Source organism: Macaca nemestrina, chromosome 5, assembly GCF_043159975.1.
Source record: "Macaca nemestrina isolate mMacNem1 chromosome 5, mMacNem.hap1, whole genome shotgun sequence".
Classification (NCBI taxonomy): Eukaryota; Metazoa; Chordata; class Mammalia; order Primates; family Cercopithecidae; genus Macaca; species Macaca nemestrina.
In genome coordinates this window covers 173,683,640-173,704,286 of record NC_092129.1, presented here as the reverse complement: position 1 = coordinate 173,704,286, position 20,647 = coordinate 173,683,640, and the positions used below count along the sequence as shown (strand labels likewise).

Sequence of the window (20,647 nt, the reverse complement as noted above, 5' to 3'; positions counted from 1 at the left end):
CCTTGCTGTTACGCTCTCTCTTCCCACCCTTTATGGGGTGTTTTCTTTAAGTGGCAGAAGTGGGCATGGGTTGGGAGAGGAGCCATGAATTCTAGTTTCTGCCATACTGCAGGTGGATTTGGCGAAGAAGAGAGTCTCCTTTCTGGCCCACACCACAGGGACATTCAGAGGCAGTTGTGTTTTTTTGTTTGTTTTTTTTTTTTGAGACGGAGTCTCGCTCTGTCGCCCAGGCTGGAGTGCAGTGGCGCCATCTCAGCTCACTGCAAGCTCCGCCTCCCGGGTTCACGCCATTCTCCGGCCTCAGCCTCCCGAGTAGCTGGGACTACAGGCGCCCGCCACCTCGCCCGGCTAGTTTTTTGTATTTTTGTAGAGACGGGGTTTCACTGTGTTAGCCAGGATTGTCTCAATCTCCTGACCTTGTGATCCGCCCGTCTCGGCCTCCCAAAGTGCTAGGATTACAGGCTTGAGCCACCGCGCCCGGCCCAGAAGCAGTTGTTAAAGGAGGAGCAGCATCGGCTGGGCCCAGGGAAGGGCAAGTAGATGATTGTATGAAGCCAGGCATGAGAGCAGTTGGAATAAGTTGTTTCACCCATAAATTTATGGTGAGTCTTGTCCATATCGTTTATGGCATATTCTTGTGAAATAGACCCACGTGCTTCTGAAAAGCACACCCTTGTTCCCTGCTCAGCTAACTCTGTCTGATCTCCTGACATATTTGGCAATTTGGAATTCTAAGCAGAGTTCAAAATTCTAGGCCAAGGCTGGGATTTGGAGAAGAAAAGGGGCCAATTCCAGAGCAAAGGGAAGAATAAAATCTCTCCACTGTGGACACTGAAATGAGACTGATAATGGCCTATTTATTATCCACCTGGGGCAGACCCTACAGGCATGGGTCATGCATAGGGGAGTTCAAGACCTAGTTCATCAGATTCTTTCGTCTAGGATTTTGGTCTAGGCAACATCAGATGAAAACAAACACTAAGGGCAATCCTGAAAACCGAAAGAAACTGCCAATGGACAGGTATGAAAGTGTGTGTGTGTGCACCTGTGTGTGTGCCCGTGCTGACATTCAAGGCAATGGTAGGACTTCTTTACTACTAATCAATCTTTTTCTTCTCTGTTGGCCATGCCCTTTCATATGGCTCAGCAAATGTGCAAAGGAATGAATAGTGGGAGATGGAGAGGAAGGAGGCAAAGCCTGGTCCCTGTGTGACTGAGGTTTTTGTTTGTTTTTTATTTGTTTTTTATTTTTTATTTTTTTGGAGACAGAATCTTGCTCTGTCGCCAGACTGGAGTGTAGTGGCGCGATCTCGGCACACTGCAACCTCTGCCTCCTGGGTTCATGCAATTCCACCGCCTCAGCCTCCCAACTAGCTGGGACTACAGGCATGCACCACCACGCCCGGCTAATTTTTTGTATTTCAGTAGAGACGGGGTTTCACCATGTTGGCCAGGATGGTCTTGATCTCCCGACCTCGTGATCCGCCTGCCTCGGCCTCCCAAAGTGCTGGGATTAAAGGCATGAGCCACCACACCCGGACTTTTGTTTGTGTCTTAAAATGTAATCCACTAAATTCACCTCTGGGACCATGTGAAATGTGACTCAGAAATGGAAAAATTATTTCCGCTCAGGAAATGCCACTGCCTTCCTAGAAATAGCTTTGGCTCAAGTGAAAAAGAGATGGGCTGGCCAGGCGTGGTGGCTTACACCTGTAATCCCAGCACTTTGGGAGGCCGAGGCGGGTGGATCATTTCAGATCAGGAGTTTGAGACCAGCCTGGCTGACATGGTGAAACCTGGTCGCTACTAAAAATTCAAAAATTAGCCCGGCATTGTGGCAGACACCTGTAGTCCCAGCTACTCAGGAGGCTGAGGCTGGAGAATTGCTTGAACTCGGAAGATGGAGGCTGCAGTGAGCTGAGATCATGCCACCGCACTCCAGCCTGGGCAACAGAGTGAGACTCCATCTTAAAAAAACAAAAAAAAAAAAAAAAAGAAAGAAAGAAAAAGAAATGGGCAAGACAAAACCAAGATTAAGAATACAAGTTTATTACTTATGAAATGTTAGATTGCAGGAACCAAAGACTTAAGTTTCTCCGGGCAGTAGTGTATATTATCAGGATGAGGTAAGAAACACCAGACCAACAGGGCAGACAGGTCTGATGAAGGAACAGGACCTGAAGGTCATTCTGAATCCAATGGAGCTCTAAGTAGGTCAACTTTTGGCCTCCTCAAACCAACATCCCTTTGTGGTGACTCAAGACCAATTTCTACCTCAGGGTCAGGCTGATTTGGTCAACCACCTCCAGTATGGCTGACTTAGTTTTCAAATTCAGCCACAAGGATCATCTTGAGGAGTATTTTTTTCAGACAGGGTCTTGCCCTGTTTCCCAGGCTGGAGTGCAATGGTGCAATCATAACTCACTGCAGCCTCGATCTCTTGGGCTGAAGCAATCCTCCTGCCTCAGCCTCCTGAGTAGCTGGGACTACAGACACACACCATCATGCCCAGCTATTTATTTTATTTTATTTTTGTAGAAATGGATCTCGCTATGTTGCCCAGGCTGGTCTCCAACTCCTGGGCTCAAGTGATCCTCCCACCTTGGCCTCCCAAAGTGCTGGGATTCTAGGCATGAGCCACCATGCCCAGCTGATCTTGAGGAGTAGTTCTTTCTTCGCTCTGAAGTCCCATGGCTTCATTTGAATGTATGACTAAGGCTTTCACTTGAATGTATGACTAAGGCCCTATTGATGGTAACCAGTAAAATGAATTATTACTATTTTATTATTTATTTTTTCTTTTTTTTGAGGCAGAATTTTGCTCTGTCGCCTAAGCTGGAGTGCAGTGGCACTATCTCAGCTCACTGCAACCTCCGCCTCCTGGGTTCCAGCAATTCTCCTATCTCAGCCTCCTGAGTAGCTGGGATTACAGGCACCTGCCACCACGCCCGGCTAATTTTTTATATTTTTAGTAGAGACGGGGTTTTGCCATGTTGGCCAGGATGGTCTCAATCTCCTGACCTCATGATCTGCCCACCTCGGCCTCCCAAAGCGCCGGGATTATAGGAGTGAGCCACCACGCTTGGCCAGTGAAATGAATTATTAAACATTGATAACCTTGGTATTGATATATCAAAATTAATTTACTAAAGAGTGTGGTGGCCCACACCTGTAATCCCAGCACTTTGGGAGGCCAAGGTGAGAGGATTTCTTGAGCCCAGGAATTCAAGACCAGCCTGGGCAACAAGGCCAGACCCCATCCCTCCAAAAAAAATTTTAAAAAAATAGCCAGGTATGGTGGCGCATGCCTGTGGTCTCGACTGCTTGGGAGGCTGAGGCAAGAGGAATGTTTGAGCCCAGAAGGTTGAGGCTGCAGCAGTGAGCTGTGATCACACCACTGCATTCTAGCTTGGGTAACAGGGTGAAATCCTTTCTCAAAAAAAAAAAAGACTCTGGGTTGCAACTTTCCAAATCTTCTGTTATGCACTTTTTTTGTTTTGTTTTGTTTTGTTTTCTTGAGACACAGCCTCACTCTGTTGCCCAGGCTGGAGTGCAGTGGTGCAATCATTGCTCACTGAAACCTCGACCTCCTGGGTTCAAGCATTCCTCCTGCCTCAGCCTCCCAAGTAGCTCGGACTATAGGAGTGCACCACCATGCCTGGCTAATTAAAAAAAAAATTGGGGGGGCCGGGTGCGGTGGCTCACGCCTGTAATCCCACCACTTTGGGAGGCCAAGGAGGGTGGATCACGAGGTCAAGAGATTGAGACCATCCTGGCCAACCTGGTGAAATCCAGTCTCTACTAAAATTACAAAAATTGGCTGGGCGTGGTGGTGCATGCCTGTAGTCCCAGCTACTTGGGAGGCCGAGGCAGGAGAATCACTTGAAGCCGGGAGGCGGAGGTTGCAGGGAGCCGAAATTGCGCCACTGCACTCCAGCCTGGCGACAGAGCAAGACTCCGTCTCAAAAAAAGAAAAAAAAAATTTTTTTTTTTTTTTTTGAGAAACAGAGTCTTTCTTTGTTGCCCAGGCTGATCTCAAACTCCTGGGCTCCAGCCATCCTCTCACCTCCCAAAGTACTGGGATTACAGGCGTAAGCCACCTCCCCCAGCCCTATGCACATTTTCACAAAGATATTTTAAACCCTAGCAGTGGGAAAGGATACTTTTTGACTAGTGACATCCCAGAGCTATCTTGAGTTCTTGTGGTTTTCAATGGATATTGCTGATTTTTGTTTAAATTTTGGTCAAATTTGTTTGCATTAAAGGAGCATAGCTTTGTATTTATTTCAGTTGACTTGGCAACATTGTCTTAAACATGGTATGATACACATAAGCCTATAATTTTTTTTAATTAAGTGAAGTAAAAGCCTTACATTAACACTTTATGTAGGTTTATGTAAGTAATTTATTCTTGAAACTAATGCCTCTTCAAATGGAGGGTTTTGTTTGTTTGTTTATGGGAATTTTAAGTAATTTTCAGTGCCTGAGAATGTTCTCCATAAAACCTGTAACAAAACACATAATAATGGTTCCAATGAAAATAGTTATCTTAAAGTTGGATTGGATTTGAAATTCTAAATATCCAGTGACTTGGGTATCAAAATTTAAGATTTGGTCAAATGTAACTTTTTAGGTGTCTTGTGTATGGTACAAGTTAGAAAGTATTTATGTGCGCTACCTGTTTCATTCATCATATCGACCCATATCTATATCATTTAAAATGAATACTTCTAGGTATATTAAAAAGTAACACTTCCAACAAACAAATGAAAATTATTTTGTAGTAACTACAAATAGTAGAGAAGTATTATCATAGAGTTATGGGCCATGACCTAGTGAGTTGTTTGCCACTGTTTAATTTCTGCCATTTCCTAGGGGTTAATTGTATCCTGTACTGTTTACAGCCTTATATCCAACTTTGGCAAAGTCAAGAACTTAAAAGCAGCAGGGCTTGGTTGCCCATGCCTGTAATCCAAATATTTTGGGAGGCCGCAGCGGGAGGATCCCTTGAGGCCAGGAGTTCCAGACCACCCTGGGCAACATGGTGAGACCCCATCTCTCCAAAAAAATTAGCTGGGCATGCTGGCATGTGCCTATAGTCCCAGCTCCTCAAGAGGCTGAGGTGGGAAGATCACTTGAGCCCAGGAGGTCAAGGCTGCAGTGAGCTATGATCATACCAATGCACTCTAGCCTGGGGACAGAGTGAGACCCTGTCTCAAAAAAAAAAAAAAAAGAAGCATTTAAAAACATTTACTACTATCTTATATATAAACTACTATCTTAAAAATAAACTAATAATAATATACTTATTATTCGTTTATTTTTGGTCTCCCTCACTAGAATGTGGGCTCCTTAAAGGCAGTAGTATTGCACATAATAGCAACTAATATACATGTATTGAATTAATTAATGAGGGCCAAGATTTCTCATATATTGGGTATCATGTGCCAAGCCTTTTACTAGGTGCTTTACACACACATTTATATTGTGCCGCTTAATACTTAGAGTAACTCTAAAAGATCACGGCTGGGTGCACTGGTTCACACCTATAATCCCAGCAAGTTGGGAGCCCAAGGTGGCAGGATGGCTTGAGGCCAGGAGTTTGAGACCAGCAGGGACAATACAGCAAGACCTCATCTCTACAAAATAAAAAAAAAAAAAAATACAAAAATTAGCCGAGTGTGGTGGTGCATACCTGCAGTCCCAGGTACTTGGGAGGCTGAGGTGGGAGGATCACTTGAGCCCAGGAGGTTGAGGCTGCAGTGAGCGATGATTGTACTACTGCGCTCCAGCCCAGAAAACAGAGCCAGACCCTGTCTCTAAAATTTAAATAAATAAATAAATAAATAAAGTCTATTACCCCCATTTTGGAAAAAAAAAAAAATCTGAGAGAAGTCCAGGCACCATGGCTCAAACCTGTAATCTCAGCAATTTGGGAGGCCGAGACTGGCAGATGGCTTGGTCAAGAGTTCGAGATCAGCCTGGCTAACATGGTAAAAACCCCTGCCTCTACTAAAAATACAAAAATTAGCCAGGTATGGTGGTGGCGCCTGTTATCCCAGCTACTTGGGAGGCTGAGGCAGGAGAATTGCTTGAACCCAGGAGGCAGAGGTTGCACTGAGCTGAGATCATACCACTGCACTCCAGCCTGGGTGACAGAGTGAGAATCCATCTCAGAAAACAACAACAACAACAAAAAAAACAGCCTGAGAGAGAAATCAAGTAATATGCCCCAAATTACACTACTAGCAAATAACAAAATCAAAGTTCAATCCCAAGTCTCAATTTTCATTTCAAATTCTTCACTTACCGTATCTGTTTCCTGTTGCTGCTGTAGCGCATTACTGTACACTTGGTGGCTTAAAACAACAGAGCTGTGCTTTCTCACGGTGCAGGAGATAAGAAGTCTGAAATCAAGGAGTCAGCGAGGCCACAGTCCCTCCAGAGGCTCCAGGAAAGAATCCACTCCTTGCCTCTTCTGACTGTCAAAATTCTGTGGCTTGGAGCCACATGGCTCCAATGTCTGCCTCCAAGGTCACATGGTTTCCTCCTCTTCTGTCTGTGTAAAGACTCCCTCTGCTTCTTTCTTATAAAGACACCTGTGATTGCATTTAGGACACCCCTAGAGAATCCAGGATAATTGCCTCATCCCAAGATCCTTCACTTTACATCTGTAAAGTCTTTTTTTTTTTTTTTGCCATATAAGGTAACACTCATAGGTCCCAGGGTTAGGATGTGGATATCTTTTGGAGAGCCTAACACAGATATCTTAAAAAGAGAATCTGCACTCAGGTCCCCAGGGCCAAGACAAGGCCTGCTCTCCAGCACAATCGTGCCAATTACAACACTCAGGCAAAGCCTAAGGGGTGCTGGGGTCCTTTACAATATGCAATCACTTTTGTCTGGGTCTGGAGCTTATAACCTGAGCCTAGTGCAGAAGAGGGGGTTGGAGGAGTGAGGACTGGATGGGCCAGATGCCAGGAAGGTAAAAAGATAAATGCTGATTTGTCAGATATCAGTGCTTGGTGACTGTAGAGTTCCTGAAAACAGAAGGAAGAGATGGGAGGGAAATATATTTCATGAATATAAAAAGAACTTGAGTATTTACTTTAACCAAGTGATCAAGCTTAGTGTCACCAATATGAAAAAAAAAGGTGACATTGTTCACTTCTGGTGTGATTCAATAAGATACTCAACATCACCTATTCAATTCTCTTAACAAAGCTAAAAAATAAGCACATAAATAAAGGTTAAATCACGTGGAAACCATCAGACAAATCCAGAATGAGGGGCATTTTATAAAATGACTGTTTTGGATGCTTCATAATATATCAGTATCATGAAAGAAAATCTGAGGAGATTGTTCTAAATTAAAAGACACTAAAGACACATAGACCAAAGTAGCACTTGAGCCTTAATTGGATCCTGGGTTTAAAAAAGAAAAAAAGAAAGAAAGAAAACCAGCTATTAAGAGCATTTTTGAAACAATTAGGAAAATATAAATAGGGACTATTTTATCATAGGATATTGAATTAACATTAATTTCCCTTTTTTAAAAAAAAATACACATCAGCAGCAGATTTTTATGAGATGGAGGATAGCAAGGATTAGGTAAGTGGTAACAAATGGCAAATACAGCCATGCTACAAAGGAGTGAAGGCATTACTGGGTATGAGAATGGGTACTTATGAAATCTCAGGGTCAGGTGACCTGCTGAATTCTGACCATCCAGTAAGCTCTTCTCCTTGGCACTCAATATGACCAGTGCCGGCATGAAAGGGTCTACAGTAGCTAGTTCAACTTGGTCAACAGCTCTTCCAGTTCTGGTCGAGCTTTGAATCTCCCCTTGAAGTCTTCTTCAGTGTGCTCCTTCACTGACAATCTGACTCCTTCAGGAAGATTGCTCTGGATTATTTCCAAGAAAATCTCTGCAAACGTAGCATGCAAACCGCTGATCTGAACCACTCACTCATGGGGGGTAAGCACTGAGTCCAGGAACATTTTGCTGCCTTGGTCCTGCAACCACAACACTTCAATGGTTTGGGTTGGCATCACATAACTTTCCTCGACTTTAATGGAGAGAGCGTTGCAGAGGTTGTGAACATACTGGACATAACTCTCTGCCAAGGTCATGTCGTATGCAGTCAGATGAATGGTTAAAATCCCATATTCATCATCTGTCCCCAAATGAATGAGTCTCGCTTCCACTTTTCCCTTCTTCTTGGGCTCTTCTGCTTTAATTAGGTGCTTGTACTTTCCAATGGCGCGAGTGGGCTTTGTCTTGTAGGGCCGACTGGTACTTAGTAGCATGCCACCTACAGAATAGATGGGCTTCTGTGCTGAAGTTCTAAACCTTAAGAGAGAAAGGCTTGCTTAAAAATGGCACTGTTCCTCAGGCACAGCACCTTTTCCAAGGTTTCTGCGCATCCTTTGCTGCTGCATAGCCTCTAGCTGTGCAAACCGAAGACCCGCTCCCTAACATTAATTTTCTTAGATGTGATAATTTTTTTTTTTTTTGAGACAGAGTCTCGCTCTGTCACCCAGGCTGGAATGCAGTATCACGATCTCGGCTCACTACAACCTCTGCCCCTCCAGGTTTAAGCAATTCTCTGCCTCAGCCTCCGGAGTAGCTGGGAATACGGGCATGTGCCACCACACCAGGCTAATTTTCTGTATTTTTAATAGAGATGGGGTTTCGCCATCTTGGCCAGGCTGGTCTTGAACTCCTGACCTCATGATCCACCCGTCTCGGCCTCCCAAAGTGCTGGGATTACAGATGTGAGCCACCGCACCCGGCCCTAGATGTGATCATTTTTTATGTCAGAAAGAAATTTTTAATCTCACAAGATACATGTGAAGTATTTAGGGATGAAGTATCCTGGTGTTTGCAACCAACACTGAGTACAATTAAGTGAAGGGTATGTGAGTGTTTGTTGGACTATTCCTCCAGCTTTTCTGTAGGTTATACTTTCTTTCCACATGAAAAAGAAAAAAGTGTTGATGCTTCTCTGGTGAATTTGGTGGTGCTCTTCACCAGTGATGAGTGAGGGGAGTTTTTCAATGAACTTATAATTGCTGCACTGTCTTTGGATTGCTCTATTTTTACTAATAATCAGTAAACTGACACAGTGTGGGAGACTCACTAAGGGTCCTGTGCTAAGCCATTCTTAACGTAATACTCCTCAAAATTGAAGCCGCTGATATAAATAGATTATTTGTAGTTGTCTATTTTTTATTCTTTTTGAGATGGAGTTTCGTTCTTGTTGTCCAGGCTGGAGTGCAATGGCGCAGTCTTGGCTCACTGCGACCTCCACCTCCCGGATTCAAATGATTCTCCTGCCTCAGCCTCCTGAGTAGCTGGGATTACAGGTGTGTGCCACCATGCCCAGCTATTTTTTTTTTTTTTTTTTTTTTTAGTAGAGACAGGGTTTCGCCATGTTGGACAGGCTGGTCTTGAACTTCAGACCTCAGGTGATCTGCCCACCTCAGCCTTCCAAAGCGCCACCGCCCCTGGTCCATAGTTGTCTATTATCTGTGATTCTGTTCTCCTCTATCAGGATGGAAAACAAAGCACTAATGATCGATGTAAACTTTGTGAGCATTTTTTCATCATAAGCATTGATTCATTCAATGAATTTGGACTGGGCAGCTACAATGGCCTGCTCCAGTCACAGGGGATTCAGTGGACAGGATACGGTGCTTGCCGTCATTGAGATTACATTCTAAGTAGAAGCATTAGAATCAAGCACTTAAAAAATCTACAGAGTGATTCTACTTATTCACCACTCTTTTATTAACTCCCATTATATCTACCAGGACACAAGCTGAAAATATTTACAATACCATACAGGGCAGATGTCAAGATGACCCCTGCAGGTCAGGCATGGTGCCTGATACCTGTAATCCCAGCGCTTTTGGAGGCCAAGGTGGGAGGATCAATTGAGACCAGGAGTTCAAGGCCAGCCTAGGCAATATATTAAGGCATAAGAAAGAAAGAAAGAAAGAAAGAGAGAGAGAAAGAAGAAAGAAACAAGAAAGAAAGAAAGAAAGAAAGAAAGAAAGAAAGAAAGAAAGAAAGAAAGAAAGAAAGAAAGAAAGAAAGAGAAAGAAAGAAAGAAAAGGGAAGGGAAAGGAAGGAAAGGAAAGCAAGGAAGAAAGGAGGGAGGGAGGAAAAGAAAGAGAGGAAGGGAGGGAGAGGGAGGGAGGGAAGGAGGAAGGAAGGAAGGAAGGAGAGAGAGAAAGAGACAGAGGAAGGAAGGAAGGAAGGAAGGAAGGGGAGAGAGAGAGGAAGGAAGGAAGGAAGGATAAAGAGAGAAAGAAAGAAAGATTAGTCCAGCAAGGTGGTGGTACATGCCTGTAGTTCCAGCTACTTGGGAGGCTGAGGCAGGAGGATCGTTTGAGCCCAGGAGTTGGAGGCTGCAGTGAGCCATGATCACATCACTGCACTCCAGCCTGGGCAACAGAGCAAGACCATGTCCGAAAAAACAAAAATAAATAAATAAATAAATAAATAAATAAACAAACAAACAAACAAACTGGCCCTGGCAGTCCGCCATTATTTGTAGTCTCCTGGTATCCATATCCTTGTTTAGTCCCTTTCTATTAATAGTGTGCTCAAAAATGTCAGCTTATTTTTGGAATTTAAAGTCATAAGAACGGGAGTGGATGAAATGGCCTATGAAGTAAGCGTGAGTAGAAGCAAGCAAGCTCCAAAATCTGAGCTCTTGTGACTTAGTCCATTTGGGCGGCCACAACAAAATCACCCACTCAGCCTGCGTGATTTATACAGCAGAAACTCATTGCTCACAGTTCTGGAGGCTGGGAGTTCAAGATCGAGGCACCGGCAGATTCCGTACCTGCTGAGGCCTCTGTCTATTTCACAGATGGTGCCTTCTATGTGTCCTTACATGGTAGAAGAGCCAAGGGAGGTCCCTTGAGCCACTTTTATAAGGCACTAATTCTGTTCATGAGCGATAAGGAGGACCCAGCAAGAGAGACTAAGAGGGAGCATCCAGAAAGGTAGGATAAATATCAGGTAAATATGATGTCTGGAAACCAAGTAAGGTAAGTTTTCTAAGGAAGAGAGAGAGAGAGAGAGAGAGAGAGAGAGAGAAGGAGCTCAACTGTTTCAAATGCACTGAGAGTTGCTAGGAATAACAATTAAAATGAGCAATGTGGAGGTCATCGGTGACCTTGATTAAAAAAAAAAAAAAATTCTGCCTGCACGGCAGCTCATGCTTGTAATCCCAGCACTTGGGGGACAAAGTGGGAAAATCACTTGAGCCCAGAAGTTCGAGACCAGCCTGGGCCAAAAAGTGAGATCCTGTCTCCACAAAAAAATAAACAAAATTAGTTGAGCATGGTGATGTGTGCTTGTAGTCCCAGCTACGTGGGAAGCTGAGATAGGAGAATCGCTTGAGCCCAGGAGGTGACACTACAGCCTGGGTGACAGAATGAGACTCTGTCAAAAAAACAGCTCACTGGGCTCGGTGGCTCACACCTCCCAGCACTTTGGGAGGCTGAGGCGGGTGGATCACGAGGTCAGGCGTTCGAGACCAGCATGGCCAACATAATGAAATCCAGTCTCTACTAAAAATACAAAAAATTAGCTGGGCATGGTGGCCGGCCGGCGCCTTTAATCCCAGCTACTCGGGAGGCTGAGGCAGGCGAATCACTTGAATCTGGGAGGCGGAGGTTGCAGTGAGCCGAGATCGTGCCACACTGTATTCCAGCCCGGGCAATAGTGCGAGACTCCATCTAAAACCAAACCAAAACAAACAAACTAACAAACGAACAAAAACTCATCAGTAGTGTTGAGAGAAAGAACCTCTTTGGAATGCGTTCATGAAGGGGAAAACATAAACTGAAAGCAGTACCTAGACACAACACTTTGAAAGAATGTTGCTGTAAAAGGAAGGTGACAAATGAGGTAGCAGATGGAGGGGTAAGTGGAGTCAGGAAGGAATTGTTTCTGGGATGGGAGAAATAAGAGTATACTTTATGAGGATTAGTATAATATGGTAAGGAGGGGAAATTTTGTGACACAGGAGAGGGACAGAATTGCTGGAGTGATGTCCGTGAATAGGAGAAGGTTGAATGGGATCACGGACTTTGGGAAGAGGGTCAATTCATCCATACTGGCAAAGGAGAAGGGAGAGTATATGGGCACAAAGGCAGGCATGCTGGTGGGAGCTTGTGGCACTTTACTCTTTACCAGTCTCCAGAACTGTGAGAAAATAAACTTCTGTTGCTTAAGCCAAAAACAAACAAACAAAAGACACCTCTTATTACCGGTTAGATGACTGTGTTTGCTGAATCAACTGAAAAGCTTTGTCTGAACAATCCCCTACAGGCTGTCATTTGGTGGAGAATGTGAGAGCCTTCGATAAACTTATCTGGAATCTCCCCTGGTTGTCTTCTTCTCCCTGAAACCTGGCTCCCTGGGACTCGGCCTTCCCTGAGCATTTCAGATGGTGTTTTCTCTCCTATAACCTTTGTGCCACTGAAACTAGGGGTGGAGTAAGCCTCTTCCTCATTCCTCATCACTGCTTCAAACCATCTTCCCTTTCATCTTCACAGATACATCCAGCTACACATCTCACGCCATTATCAGACTCTTCCACACATGATTCCACTTTGTAAGCGTCATCTGCTGGGGTCACACCCCCATTCCTTGTGGAGATACACTGCCACTCTAGGCAATACACTTCTGCCCCAGTTCCTGGTGATTTCAATGTCCACTTAGATGACCTCTCCTCCAATGACCCCTTTGTCCACCCTACCTCAGCGGCTCACTTCTGTGGCCACATCCTTGACGTTGCTGCAACCAAATAACAACAACCCTGACATAATGTCAATTGCCACAACTCACTCTCCTCCTCACCACCATCTTGGCATTCTCCTCTCATTTCTCCAACTCCAACAATCCTTTGACCCCATTGGGACTTCACCTATGATCCTATCACTCTTTTACTTCTTTCAACACTACTATATCCTTTCTTCCCTTCTTATTCAGCTAAATTCTGTGGTCAATTATTATCATGACTTCTTGCTTGAACCCTGAGCTCTCTTGCCCTCTCTTCTGCGTCATTTCAGGCAGCTCCACCACAACCCTGATGAAATCCAACTCTGCCTGTTCCACGCTTGTCCCTATAGAAAAGCATCCAACCCTGCAGAATATTTTAAATTTGTGGTCACTCACTTATGTGGGCCCTGTTCATTCTCCCTGTTTCCTAATAATTATTTCATCACTTATTCCTCCTCAAGCCTCTAAACACCCATCCTCCTGTCAGCTGTCACTGTCAGCTGGTAACATGCACTCCACTTCTCTGAAAAGAGTAAATGGCCAGGCGCAGTGGCTCACACCTGTAATCCCAACACCTTGGGAGGCCAAGGTGGGAGGATCACCCGAGGTCAGGAATTCGAGACTGGCCTGGCCAACATGGCAAAACCCTGTCTCTACTAAAAATACAAAATTAACCAGTTGTAGTGGCACGTGCCTGTAATCCCAGCTACTCGGGAGGCTGAGGCAGGAGACTTGCTTGAACCTGGGAGGTGGAGGTTGCAGTGAGCTGAGATCACACCACTGCACTTCAACCTGGGAGAAAAAGTGAGACTCTGTCTCAAAAATAAAATAAAATTAAATTTAATTTAAAAATAGACTTGTGACAATGGAACATAGTAGTTCTGGCGTAGTTGATTAAAAAAATAGTAGCCGCCATTTTTGCACTTGCAATGGTTTATTAATCAACCAGGATTGAAAACCAGGTATCAGGTGGTCGAAGGAAAAGGTCAGAAGAGGTGCTGTCCACAGAGACAAATCTGAGCAGAGGTTTGAATGAGGGGAGGAGGGAGCCAGAGCTGCTTGATGGGGCTGAGGGGTCTGCACGTGGGGTGGGGGAGGGGGGGTTTAAGGGTGGAAGGAGCCGCAGGCACTGAGGTCACCTGCTCCACGGCTCCACCTGGTGGAAATCATCCTTGCAGAGATCAAGTTACAGACAAACCCAAGGAAAAAGGATTTACTACACAAATGTTGCAGGCAGTACTTCTGTTATAAATGTTTAAATGTTTTTAATGTAGTGGTGTTCTTCTAATTATTACTCGTCTTTCAGAAGTACACATTTAAATTTTTTTGCACCTTTGTTCTTAGATCGTTTTGCAACATCACCTTTTCTCCCTGGAGTTCCTGAGTCCCCTTTCCTCCAGCCTCGGAGGCAGAATATTTGTGGAGTCGAATCAGCACTGCTCAGTAGTCCAGCAAACTTTTTTCTTTTCAAACCGGTATCTCTGCAAGCAAACTCTTCTTCCACATCCCACAACCCAAGGCCTCATCCCCACAAACACAAAGGCACCTCGCACCACACCTTACTGCTGCTTCTCGGCCTCCAGCGCACATTCCCTTTGCTCTGCGACATTGCACCTGGGAGCTCCACAGCTGCACTTCTATCTTGCCAGCTGGCTTGGGTTCTATCCTGGGGGAGATTTGAAGGCTGGAGGAGGAGGGCAGGACTGCCTTTTTCTGGTTTGAGTGCTGTCCCGCAGTGGCGCTTCCCCCTCAGCAGCAGCTGGTTGCAGCCTCCGTTTCCCCTCAGCGCTAGCGTCATTGCTCCCCCTAAACAGATCCGCAGCAGCCAGGCCGTGTGCCCGTCTCAGAGGTCTGAGCCCCGGCTTCATAGGGTCATGTATTAGCTTCCTAGGGGCTGTCGTAACCAATAACCAGAGATGGTGTCATTTAAAACAATAGAAATATATTCGCTCACAGTTCTGGAGACCAGAAATCAACATGTCAGAAATCAACATGTTCGCAGAGCCGTGCTCCCTCTGAAGGCTCCCGGGAAGAATCCTTCCGCGCCTCTCTCCTGGCTTCTGTGGTTTCCAGCAATCACTGGCGTTCCTTCGCCTGTAGCTGCAATACTCCAATCTCTGCCTCTGTCTTCGCACCATGTCCTTCCCCTTGTCTTCTGTGTCTTTCCATGGCCTTCTGATAAGGACACAAGTCATTGGATTTAGGGCACACTCTAATCTAGTAGAACTTTTTTTTTGAGACAGAGTCTCGCTCTGTGGCCCAGGCTGGAATGCAGTGGCGCCATCTCCTCTCACTGCCAGCTCCGTCTCCCGGGTTCACGCCATTCTCCTGCCTCTGCCTCCCGAGTAGCTGGGACTACAGGTGCCCGCCACCATGCCTGGCTAATTTTTGTAATTTTAGTAGAGACAGGGTTTCACCATGTTGGCCAGGATGGTCTCTATCTCTTGACCTCCTGATCCACCGGCCTCGGCCTCCCAAAGTGCTGGGATTAGAGGCGTCAGCCACCTCACCTGGCCTAGTAGAACATCTTAACCTGATACACATCTGCGAAGACTCTATTTCCAAGTAAGGTCACATTCAGGTAGACCTGAACTTTTGGAGAACACCACTCAACCCATGATTGCCTCCTCCACCAAGCCTCTCAGTTCCAGTAACTCCAGACTCTTCTCTTTGTTCCCTCCAACCCTTGAGGGAAGAAGTTATTTTATATTAGCATGGTGCTTTATTTAGTTTTGTTTGATGTTTGTTTGTTCAGCTCTTCCACACATGTGTTACCAATTACCTTTAGTGAATTCCCTCCATTGAAACAATATTATGTGGTTTCTTCTTTCCTGATTCAAACCTGACACCGTGCTTGTTACCAGGAGAGGTTCTAGGAAACAGACTATCAAAAATGAGAGTCTATAATCCCAGCACTTTGGGAGGCTGAGGCAGGTGGATGGCTTGATATCAGGAGTTTGAGATCAGCCTGGCCAACATGGAGAAACACTGTCTCTACTAAAAATACAAAAACTAGCTGTGCATGGTGATGCACATCTGTAGACCCAGCTACTCGAGAGGTTGAGGCGTGAGAATCGTTTGAGTCCTGGAGGTGGAGGTTGCAGTGAGCCATGATTGTGCCACTGCACTCCAGCCTGGGCCACAGAGTGAGACTCTGTCTCCAAAAAAAAAAGAGAGAGAGAGAGTCTAACGCAGAGTGTCATGTGCCTGTAGTCCTAATTACTCAGGAGGCTGAGGCAGAAGTATTGCTTGAGGCCAGGAGTTTGAGTCTTGATATGGTTTGGATCTGTGTCCTTACCCAAATCCCATGTTAAATTGTAATCTCCAGTGTTGGAGGTGGGGCCTGGTGGTAGGTGATTTGTTAATGGGGACAGTTTCTCGTGGTTTAACAACACTCCCCTTTGGTACTGTAAGGTGAGTGATATCTGGTTGTTTAAAAATGCATGACACCTCCCCACCACCTCTTCCTCTTGCTCCCAGCCACATGAAGTGTTGGCAACCCTGTTGCCTTCTGCCGTGATTGTAAGTTTCCTGAGGCCTGCCCAGAAGCCAAGCAGATGCCAGCATCATGCCTCCTGTACAGCCTGTGGAACCGTGAGCCAATTAAACCTCTTTTATATATATATATATGCAAATTACCTAATCTCAGGTATTCTTTTCTAGCAATGTGAGAACAGAATAATATAAGGCTGAAGTGCATTACTATCGTGCCTGCAAAGAGCCTCCATCCTGGGCAATATGGCAAGACCCCATCTTTATAAAAAGAGAGAGAGAGATTCTGGGATTAGCTTGGAAATGCCACTTGCCTCAAAAAGAGTGTTGAGCCCCTTGCAAACGGGACAGTAATGCATGTCATGCCATAGTATTATGATTGATTACATTATCACCTCTTGTGATTGTGATGAAATGCCTAATAAAGCAACTATTAGGAGACTAGTTAGCTGCTGCACTTGACCACTTTGTTGGTAATGATTACTACAAGAGCTGTGAACTGTTGTATTAGTGTATTAGTTTTTCTTGCTAGATAATGAAGTGCCACACATTTAGCAGCTTAAAACAACACCCACATTGGGCATGGTGGCTCACGCCTGCAATCTCAGCACTTTGGGAGGCCGAGACAGGTGGAGCACTTGAGATCAGGAGTTCGAGACCAGCCTGGCCAACATGGTGAAACCCTGTCTCTACTAAAAATACAAAAATTAGCAAGGCATGGTGGCAGGCACCTGTAACCCCAGCTACTTAGGAGGCTGAGACAGGAGAATTGCTTGAACCCAGGAGGTCGAGGTTGCAGTGAGCCAAAATTGTACCACTGCACTTCAGCCTGGGTGCCTGAGTGAGACTCCATCTCAAAACAAACAAACAAACAAAACAACCATTTATCAGTTCACGGTTCTGTAGGCTGTAAATGCAGTATAGCTGTGTCCCCTGCTCAGGGCTCTACAAGGCTAAACTCAAAGTGTGGGCTGGGAGCTGTTATCAGCTGCTATCGGCTACCCACGTTCCTTGCCACACGGCTGCCTCTGTCTTCAGAGACAGCAATGGAGAATCTAGTTTGCTTTGAATTTCTCCCTTGCTTTAAGTCTCTGCCTTCCTCTTTCTCTGACCCACAGACCAGGATTTACAGGGCTGATATGATAAGGTCAGGTCCACCTGGATAATCTCCGTTTTGATAGACTCATAGTCAACTGATTAGTACCTTTAATTACATCTGCAAAATTTTTTTTGTCTTAAAATATAACACAATCATGGTATTAATATACCACCAAAGTCACGGGTTCCACCTACACTTTAGGGGAGAAAATTATACAAGGTCTCTGCACCATGGGTGAGAATCTTGGGAGCCTTCTTAGAATTCTGCCTACCACAGATGGTGTGAGTATTGTGGACTACACTGAAGAGCTTACAGGGGAACAAAAAAGCTCAAAACATGGAACACAGAGAACCAGAGTGTGTCTATGGCATCCCTTAAAAAAATTTGTTATTTTGTGTAGCTGCAAGGTAAGGCTCATTGAAAATAAGAACTTGATTGTGTGGGTTGCAGAATTACAATGTAAGTTGACTTCGCAGACTTGCCAAGTCTCCTGCCAAGAGCACTGACTGGGAAGTATAGAGACATCTGGGTGAACTTAGGTAAAGCTGAGAATTTTGAATCCCTGATTCACTGTGTATTTCTTGCCAGGAGAAGCAACACTTCTTCATATGTGTAGGAAGATTGGCTTTCTCTTGCTTGAAAACCTTGTAATGACTTTGAGGCAGTTATCTTGCAAGAGGATGCCTATTCTCCCCAATAGCCACTCCTTCACTCTTTATTGCTTTCAGACCTTTAATGGAGTCAGAGCTCAGCCTATTTCAGAGAGAAAAGTACAACATGTGTCCCAGGAAGAGATAATTCATTTTTCAAAACATTGCAAGCTTTTGCCAACATATCTTGGGAGGAACCTAAAAAATATATGTCAGGATGGATTCTAAAGGTGATAGAACAGACTAACATTGCATTTGGTCAGTTTATTGGTGGGGATGCACTTACTGGGGATTCTGGATTTCATGTGTCTGCTCAAGCATCTAGAAGTGTCTTTAACAATTTGATGGATTCAGTGGGTAAAACTTGGATTCAACAGTCATCTATACACAATAAAATTAAGATGTCAAATTTTCCTGGTGTGATGCAAAGGAAAGAATCTAAAAGCAAAGGGGAAAAGGAATGCTGCAGTGGACAGAAATGTTAACTAGGAGCCACCCCCGTCCCAAACTCACACCCTGAGATGGCCTAGAGGACGTTCCCTTCACTCTGTGTTTTGATATGAACCATGAAGCGTCCCAGATATTACCCCACTTGCATAATGATGTATTTGCATATGTGAATATGATGGAAAACACATGACACCTGGGTCAGGGAAGACTATATTGATAAATCATTCCTTGAAGAGGATCTCGATGTCCACCTCCACTAGGTGCACCACTGTGCTGCTCAAATCTACTTCTTCATCTACATCTGGGAGCAGCTCCTCCAGCCTTCCAGTGGGTCTCTCTTCCTGGAGGAAATGTGAAAGCAGATGGCTCAGAAGCACAAGTTACAACCCCCGCTGCTGCAGCTGGTCTCAGGGCCATGACTGATACTTTTCATTTTCTTCCTCCACTCCCCATTCTAGATTCCCCCTCACCTCTGCAGCTTACCTCCTGGCTTATCCAGTGGTGTGACCCTGATCCTCATTCCCATCGGGTCTGAACTCTGGCCACGATGCCCTTCCCAAAAGTGTTCCTGCACTTGTCTACCATCACAACTGGCCAGGGGAGTACCATGGGTTGCACAAGTGGATCAGCAGTGCCACAGGTCTTCCCTGCCCTCATAGCGGAACCACAGCCTTTCTTCTCCTGCTGATCAGGGTCAGTTAGCCCTGCCAAGGTTGTGACTCTTCTCTTTTATTGCTGGTCCCAATTATAAGAAGCCCCAAATCCCCAGGCAGCAGGCATAGCAGCAATTTAGTGGGGTCTTTTGCTGTATCCCCTGATAAAACTATGCCCCCTTTTGACCAGGATTTCTGGCACTGCAGAAAGAGAGGCTGCAGGGACAGGAAGCGGGACACTTCTGCTTCATCCCTTGGTTCATTACCAATATATTCTTCCTACTGGGGAGCCATCTCCTTATCAATGCTGTGTGATTCAATGTGTATGTGCCATCCTGGAGGGTGATGTCTCATTCTCATAGAGAGTTGCCTCTAAGCTGGTACTTGAACCGGGCCATCTACAAGTTATTCCAATGCATTATAAGTCTGTAGCTTCTGGATGATGTGACGGGTGATACAGTCAGTTGACATCATGGTCACAGGGTCAGCTGGTCTGACTCAATCCTGGTGAATCGACATTCCTTCAACCTTCAAATAGTGGTACCAGAGGAGGCTCCATGGCAGGAAAAGCCAACCTATGCCTGCAACACATGCCTATTCCTGTTAGAACAAATCTCTGTCTTCCCAGAACAGAAGTAGCCCAGTGTAGTCAACTTGCCACAAAGCTACCAGTTGGTCTTCTTGTGGAATGATGTCATATCGACAGATCTGCATCGGACTCCCTTGCTGAAAGTTTTGACATTCCTTCCACAGCAGCAGTAGCTAAATCAGCCTTGGAAGTTGCTTTTCTGCTCACTCATGTGGCTGCTGTCTGTTGGTAGCCAAGCTGGGACACTCAGTTCTGCTCCACACGGCTGTTCTCCCCCACATGTTGTCTTGTCCTATAGCAGGATAGCCATGCAGAATCGGGGCGGGGGGGCGGGGAACAGGTTTGAAAAGAACAAGCCCAATGGGCAAGCACTGATTAAGCCACTATTTGCATCATGCTCTGGTGTCCTGTTAGCCAAAGCAAATCACATGAATGAGAATGAGCTTTTCCTCAAAGCATGAGACACTGGGCCAAAGCAAACAACAGAAGTATCTTAGACAAACAGACACACACAGACACAGAAATTCTCTTTCTCTCCTTTTATTTATTTATTCGACCACATCATCTGCTAAAACGTCAAAAACAAATAAGATGAATTTTCTATTTTGTGATTTTAGAAAAATTTACATTATTACAAAAGTAATACATTCTTGCCTGTGAGTGCAGGTGATTCATTGCATGCAATGCAGTTCTGCTCAGAGCATGAAAGAGGCTGCAGAGAGTTAAGAAAGTAATTTCATTTACAATAGTATCAAAAAAAAAATAAAATGCTTGGAAATAAACTTACCCAAGAGGACAAAAGACTTGTACACTAAAACTTTAAAGCATTGCTGAAAGCACTTAAAGAAGACACAGATAAATGGAATGATATCTGTGCTCACGATTGGAAGATTTAGTTTTGTTAAAATG

The 20,647-nt window shown here is 45.0% G+C and overlaps 1 long non-coding RNA gene and 1 pseudogene across 1 annotated transcript; both read right to left on the bottom strand.

The window, feature by feature from the left end:
- Nucleotides 1–7,791: 7,791 nt before the first annotated feature.
- LOC105487434 (large ribosomal subunit protein mL48-like) lies at nucleotides 7,792–12,849 on the bottom strand (annotated as a pseudogene).
- Nucleotides 12,850–14,045: 1,196 nt separating this feature from the next.
- LOC139363212 (uncharacterized) lies at nucleotides 14,046–20,149 on the bottom strand. Its single transcript, XR_011623162.1, has 3 exons — nucleotides 18,980–20,149; nucleotides 18,333–18,837; nucleotides 14,046–14,980 (listed from the first exon to the last, which is right to left on the bottom strand). It is a non-coding gene; the product is annotated as an uncharacterized lncRNA (long non-coding RNA).
- Between the last annotated feature and the right edge of the window lie 498 nt (nucleotides 20,150–20,647).